The sequence below is a fragment of the Colobus angolensis genome, unplaced genomic scaffold (assembly GCF_000951035.1).
Source record: "Colobus angolensis palliatus isolate OR3802 unplaced genomic scaffold, Cang.pa_1.0 Scaffold135, whole genome shotgun sequence".
NCBI classification, from domain to species: domain Eukaryota; kingdom Metazoa; phylum Chordata; class Mammalia; order Primates; family Cercopithecidae; genus Colobus; species Colobus angolensis.
The window spans coordinates 1,529,885-1,537,259 of NW_012114433.1; the positions used below are offsets into that span (position 1 = coordinate 1,529,885).

Sequence of the window (7,375 nt, forward strand, 5' to 3'; positions counted from 1 at the left end):
GTCCGTGCCCCCAGCCCCTCACCCCTGCGTCCGTGCCTCCAGCCCCTCACCCCTGCGTCCGTGCCCCCAACCCCTCACCCCTGCATCCGTGCCCCCAGCCCCTCACCCCTGCTTTGTCTCACGTGGTGCCACATGGCCCCGAGGTGGCTGGGAGGTGCTGAGAAGTTCTCTTCCCACCCGCCACGCCTTGTCCCAGCTGTGACCCACCAGCCCTGGGCTCCCACGTCTGGGCAGCGTCCTGCAGGCCCGGGTAGGAAGCAGGTCTCGTTTATGTTTCTGCTGCCCTGGGGCTCACGTGTGGCTTTATGGCGAGGGTAGAGTTTGGGGTGGGACTTGGGGTGGGTGAGCCAGGGGAGTGCTGGGGACTGAGATGTGTTCTGCGTCAACACAGCAGGCAGGGGACTGTTGACCCACATGGTGCTCAGGCGACATCATCCCTTTACCCAACCTGTTACTGCCAAAGCCTCACCAGGTAGCCCGGGCCCCTCTGGCCTTGGTCCTAGAGGTCAAAGCTAAGTGAACCAGGCCTCGCCTTGGGGCCTGGTGGGCCACGGAGGGTGGGCTGTTGTGTTGCTCAGTGCACAGGCTGGGGATGTTGGAGCTGCATGGGTGTGGGTGTGACCCCACCCTGGCCTACATGACCGTGCATGGAAATGGAGGGGTCGGGACCGGGGAGGGGGTTGCATGGATGACTCCCTGATACACGGAAGGGCTGAGGCCAGAGTGCATCTGCCGTGCAGTGGGGCCTGGCCTGCAGCTCCTCTGAGGGTGCCCGATGCCACATTCCCGTTGGGGCCCCTCCTGACTGCCAGTGGGACCCTGGAGCCCAAGACTCACCAGCTGTAAAGCAGTCACTCACACCCCTTTTAAGAAAGTTTCTGTCCCGGTGTCCTGCCGTCGGGACACTTGAGGACAACCTCTCCCGCAGGGTGAGCTCAGTTCCCAGCAGGCCTCTCTCCCCATTTTCCCCGCTCGGTTGCCGTGGTGATCTTCCCCAAACTCGGATCTAATGGGTCACATCCTGTTCAAAAGACCCAGGGGTTTCTGTGTTGCCAGAGCAGAGATGACCTTGGAGTCTGGCTCCAACCTCCCACCACCCCAGCCCACGAACCACAGTCATCTCGTACACGCACGTCTCATCAGGCTCAAGGCTGGTCCTGGGACTTTGAGCACAGGCCCCGAGCGCCAGCCCTACATGCTGTTCTGGGTGCAATTTATGAGTCCTGTGTTCATTCTGTTTCCATAACCCGGGACCAGCCACACACAAGATTTTGGGGTTAGCCTATGGCGCTAGGCGGTGCTACTTTGGGCGTCAGGGTTGGGATGGAGGTTGAGATACCTGTGCAGACACCTCCCTGTGATATGGCAAATGTGTGCAGGTAATGTCGTCCATTTCATCTCCACCTGTGAGGTCCCTTGTTGCCCAGCCAGGACCACAGCGGCTAAGGCTTTGGGCAGCTGGAAGCAGTGTCAGCCGTGGCCTGATCTGCCCCCGCGGGCAGACAGCCCCTCTCAGTCCTTCATAGGCAGGCAGGTGGGGCACGTGGCAGAGGAAGTCCACAGGCAGGCGGGGCGCGTGGCAGAGGAAGTTCTGCTCACAGTGTGTGTGAAGGGGAGGGGAGAGGAGAGTCCTGGGGGCTGAGGGGGTGCAGGTGGGGTAGTGTCTGGTGCCAGCTCAGGTTCTGGGTTAGGGTGGGGTGGACCCTGGTGCAGGCCCGGCTCTGGGTTAGGGCAGGTGGTGTCTGGTGCAGGCCCGGCTCTGGGTTAGGGCGGGTGGTCCCTGGTGCAGGCCCAGGCCCTCAGTCACTGTGAGGTGGTCCCTGTTGCAGGCCTGGCTCTGGATCAGGATGGGGTGGTCCCTGGTGCTGGCCTGACATTGCTGCCGCCCTGGGAGACAGGCACCAGGTCGTGGGCTCCAGGTTCCTCCTGAGCACCCAGGGGCAGGTCCACCCACTCTAGACACCTGCCCCTCCCCAGTGAGAAGAGCAGATTCAAATGTTTATTGCTCTGTCGGAGTGGATGGAGCCTTCACTGAGAATGACACGGGCCGAGCCGTTTCCCGTGTCCTGGGTGGACGGGGCTGTGGACAGAGCGCTGCCTGTCCTTGTGAGAAGATGGCTGGAGCGTCCGCCCAAGATGGCCAGGAAGGGTCCTGGGTCAGGGTTGAGTCTGGGTCGGCCCCTCCCCTGCAGATGACCTCCGGCTTGCCCTCGGTCCCTGGAACCTGGAACCCACACCCCAGGCTCACAAACACCATGACATAAACAAGGTCAGGGCCCAGGTTGTGTCGGGAAAGCCTCACACAGGGCGAAGACCTGAATTGTGAGGTGAAACCGTGAGTCTCCCAGACCCCAGCAAGCTCCACAGAAATGCAGGGGTCCACATAGGGGCCATCTTGATGGGGACAGTGGGAGAGGGAGGCGGCTGGGGTGAATGTGGGTAGTGTTGGTTTAGTATTAATATATATTTTGTGTAATTTCACGTCCCCTAAGAGAATCGGTCATCTCAGCAGCCACCCAGGGGCTCAGGCGCTGGCTTAGAAAGCGGGCAAGCGTGACCTGGAGTTGGGGGGCAGAGAAGGGTGGGGAGCACAGGGCTCCCTGACCAAGGGACGATTTCAGCACCCGGAGAAGGAGCAGAGACGGGAGACAGGAACAACCACGAACCCAGGTCAAAGGTCGGTGCCGTGCACGCCAAGTGTCCTCAGCAGGTGGACAGTGTCTCTGTCTTTGTTCGTTTACACAACAGGGAGTGAGCGAAAAGCTGGGGTTGGAGCACACAGGAGAGAAATAAGACCGTGTGGTGGGGGCAAGACTCACACACCTCTGACTATCTGTAAATGGGCCGATGGGACAGAAGGCAGGGGACCTCCTGGCCAGCCCCGAGCCCTGTGAAGTGCCTGTGGCAGGACATGGCCATGGCAGGTGCCAGAAGCCCTGCCGGGTCCACGTCTCCAGCCTCCCTGGCTTCCCTTCTGCGTTCCGCCGGCCTCGCCGCCGCCTCCAGAGCCAACGAGCCTGGCGTGGGGCGCAGATTGAGTCTCCAGCCCTCTGCGAACCAAGCCGTGGTGGATCGCAGAGCTGTGTGCAGGGCTTAGAAAGCGGGAGACAGGCCAGCACCTGGGATGTCCTCGTGGGGCCGGGGACCCAGCCCTGGCCCCTGGGCGCCCAGCCGTGGTTGAGAGCCTCCCTCTGCCTGACCAGAATCAGAGCTGTGGGTCTGTGAACTGAGCCACCTCAGGGTTTTGCTGCTTCACGTGAACAGCTGTGCAGAGGCAGCCAGGCGCAATCCAGGCTCCTCACACACCGTGATGCTGACGAGGGCCTGCCCCTGAGCACGTAGAAAGAACTTATTCTGTGCATACAGGTTTTGTGTTTTGTTTGGGTTTTGATTTTGTTTAAATAACAGAATAGTGTCCAGTTGCAGAGTCTGGGTGGGGGGGTCCACAGTGTCCTCATTTGCATCCCTGATGGGTCTGAGGAGGGCAGTTCACACCGGAGCCTCCTCCGTGGCAGCCTCTGCTTGGCCGCAGGAACCTCAAGGTCACGCACAGCCCACGTCCTGTGTGTCTCAAGGAATTCAAACCTCAAAATGAAAAATTAGGCTGGGCATGGTGGCTCACACCTGTAATCCCAGCACTTTGGGAGACCGAGATGGGCGGAACACCTGAGGTCAGGAGTTGAAGACCAACCTGCTCAACATGGTAGAACCCCGTCTCTACTAAAAATACACAAATTAGCTGGGTGTGGTGGTGCACACCTGTAATCCTAGCTACTTGGGAGACTGAGGCAGGAGAATCACTCAAACCTGGGAGATGGAGGTTGCAGTGAGCTGAGATCTCGCCACTGCACTCCAGCCTGAGTGACAGGGCGAGACACTATTTAAAAAAAAAAAACAAAGAAAAGAAAAATGAATCCAGCTTTTTTTTTTTTTTTTTTTTTTTTTTTTTTTAGGATTTATTTGCTTTCCAGTCCTTTCTACTCACAAGTTTTGTTTCAGAAGTGCTTGACCGTAAATAAATTCCAATAATGAGGTTGTCTTTGTGTCTTCCCAAGATTGAGCTTTCCCCTCAGACTTGTCAAGCATGGCCGAGCCACAGAGGTTCATTTTTTAAACAGTAGTTTTCTGTATCTTGCATTATTTTAAATGTAGATTTGAAATAATGCCACAGAGCTCTGTGTGGCTCCTTTTCCAATGTGATTTCCACGTGTTCCGCATCGTGGAGAAGGGCCGTGAGGAGGCTCCACGGGGAAAGGACTCTCAGTAAATTACACATTAGCGTGGGCAGCTCTGTGTCACATGCTGCCGCATTGAGAGCATTTGTGGGGCCCATCTTCTGAAACGGAGGCGCTCAGGGCTCACTGTGGTGCCCACGGGTCTGTGCCGCTGAAGTGGGCACCCTCCCTTGAGCCTCGTGAGGAAAGCGGCCGTCCCTCGGCGTGGGGCTGGTCTGCCGCAGGCGCCTCCCTGTGTCACCTGGACGGCCCCACAGCCTCTGCCACAATCGGCCCTTTCAGTCCCTCAGAAGCACTTGGGTTTAAAAAGTCTCGATGTCATTAAAACAACAAGCAGGTAGACGAGGCGGCCAGAGCGTGTCTGCCGCAGTCTGGGCTGTGAACTGGCCCCTCACCTGCCCCTCCTCCTGAGCCCGTGCTGCTCCAGAGAGAACAAAAAGCTCTCCTCATGGAAAGTTTTACTAACCTGGCCCAGCGCCCAGGTCTGAGGCCTTCCCCGCGGCTGAGGATGATTGAAAGGGTCTGTGTGCCGCGATCAAACACGCAGCGTCGTTAACGTTGCAGACGTCGGCTACCGCGTGATGGATGGAGCAGTGAACTCAGCCGTGCAAATCATTCATTAGGGTCAGTGCCTGGTGCCTTGGGACTGCTGCGTGGGGCTTTCGAGGCATAAAAATCACACTGCACACCCCCAGAGACGGAGCCTGCTGTCAGCGGGACGGGCCGGGCTGCGGAAACGGGTTCTCCAGAGGCCACTGAAGACGCCAGGAGCCCGTCCAGCCCCAGGCCCAGAGCTGCTTCCTCAGGGAGCCGACCCTGTGATGTGCCCGAGGTGAGGCAGCCACCAGAGGCCACGTCCAAACCTGTGCGCCAGGCAGCGTGTGGTCCGAGGCATAGAGGCTGACTCACGTGTTTCAGTTCCTCTCTAGAAAACTTGCTCCCACCCGGTCTCAGCCAGCAAGCGCGAGGGATGGTGAGAAAGTTGAGAGCGGGCACACACCCCCCATTAACCTGGTACAGCCAGGGGAAGGCGAGAGCGGGCACATGCCCCCCATTAACCTGGTACGGCCGGGGGAAGGCGAGAGTGGGCACACGCCCCCCATTAACCTGGTACAGCCAGGGGAAGGCAAGAGCGGGCACACACCCCCCATTAACCTGGTACGGCCGGGGGAAGGCGAGAGTGGGCACACGCCCCACATTACCCTGGTACGGCCGGGGGAGCACAGAGCCCATGACTGGAGAACCCTGGGGCAGCTGCAGTGGCAAGTGTGCCCCTTCAGGAAACAGGGGTGAGGATGGTGCTGAGATGGGCACTGAACAAAGCTCTCTAAAAACGGGCTGTGTGGGCCGTGCTCACGCTGTGTGGGTGCTGCCACAAGTCTCCCGCCCTGGTGTGCAGGCTGTGAGGCCGCAGTGCCTCCATCCTTCCCTGAGGTGGGCGCGGGAGAGAAGAGAGGTGCACACTCCTGTGAGCTGCCCACAGGCTGCTCCTCAGGGCCTGTGAGGTTCTGGGCACTTTTTAAAATTGCCTGAAGATACTCACCGTGGACACAGAATGCTTTGAATTCTACACTGTTTAGAATGGAAATATCGGTCTACGGTCCAATTGTGTATACTTGGGAAATTTGGCGGTATCGTTTTCAGCTATTAACCTTCTGCCTTTGACTTCTTGAAAGTGGGTCTTAGCTTGTTTCGGCGTTAAGCGGAGAGCTGTCTAAAATCAGTAACCAGAGGGAGGGACATAGGGACGAGGTGGAAGGAAGCAAGAGGGAAGAGCTGGAAAGATTTCATGGAACTTGGGCGATGAGCGCTGTTTAGATCTATTTTGTGCCAAAAAAAATTCACGGCCAGTGGCAGCAGAGACCAAGCCCTGATGCTGAGCCACAACTGCACGTCTGGGCGGGGTAGGGCGTGTTTGCGACGTCTCTGTCATCTTGCTTAGGCAAGCCGTGAACAGTAGTAAGGCTTTTGCGAGTGTGCCGTGTACAGTAGTAAGGCTTTTGCGAGTGTGTCATTGTAACGCTGTGTTTTTCTTGTGTAGATGCACTGTTTTCCGCCTACAAATGGGGCCAAACTTTACAGAAACATTTTAAGTGTCATCGTCTCCATTTCAGATCAAGTTGCCTCCTCCTACTGCTGCACGTTTTCTCTTCCTAATGCGCAGACATTTCAAAGAGCTTCCTTATTTAAGAACTGGTGTTCTTTATAGACACGCTTAGATCTGAGCCAGCACGTCACACTGCTGTGCTGTGGCACCAGAGCATGAAGCCATGAACGAGGTATTTAAAAGCATGACAGCCACGTTGAGCGCCCAGAGGCCGACAGCCTATCAGCGGGAGAGAGGTGGCCGGGGCAGTGGAGGGCTCTGCCCGTGGCTGTCAGATAGCCGTGTTCTTGCCAGAGCAGCCAGGGCCAGGCCGCTCAAGCTGGGCACTTGGCTCTCCCTGGAGCTCGAGCACGGGCACGTTCAGGTGATCTTCCTGATAGCGAAGTGTGTTTCTGCACATGGACTCCTGAGGAGCAGTGAGGAACTGACTCACACATTCCACCAAGCCCAGGCTAGAAAGAGGACAGTCGGAACCATAGTATTTTCTTCCTATCAATGCTGAGAGAGTCACTCCTGAGGTCACACATCCTTGCCAGCAAACAGAAGACCCAGATAGCAATCCTGGGGCTTGTCCTGGATGTGTAGCCTTTGTACATCCCAAAGTGACCTTTTACACATCTTCTCCTGTGCATGTTCAGCCTTAGAACAGCCCTGCGGGCAGGCAGAAATGCCGGTACTCACCACCCCCCTTCCCAGGGGTAAACCGAGGCCAGAGAGATGCCGCTGGACTTGCTCCAAGCCAGTCGATGAGGCAGAACCAGGAGTGCCCCAACCCCAGCACCAAGGCCCACAGGCTGTCGTGGGTCCCAGTTCTACCGTTGAGTATTTTCTTTCCACTAGAGAGATGCGATGAGCAAAGATTTCTGCTCAGAACTCCTAACATCCTTCAGCCGGGCGCGGTGGCTCAAGCCTGTAATCCCAGCACTTTGGGAGGCCAAGACAGGCGGATCACGAGGTCAGGAGATCGAGACCATCCTGGCGAACACGGTGAAACCCCGTCTCTACTAAAAAATACAAAAAACTAGCCGGGCGA

The 7,375-nt window shown here is 57.5% G+C and overlaps 1 protein-coding gene across 1 annotated transcript in view; it reads left to right on the plus strand.

The window, feature by feature from the left end:
* The window catches only part of NFATC1 (nuclear factor of activated T-cells, cytoplasmic, calcineurin-dependent 1), a 119,923-nt gene that overhangs the window by 82,880 nt on the left and 29,668 nt on the right, over nt 1–7,375 (plus strand). The window lies entirely within an intron of this gene.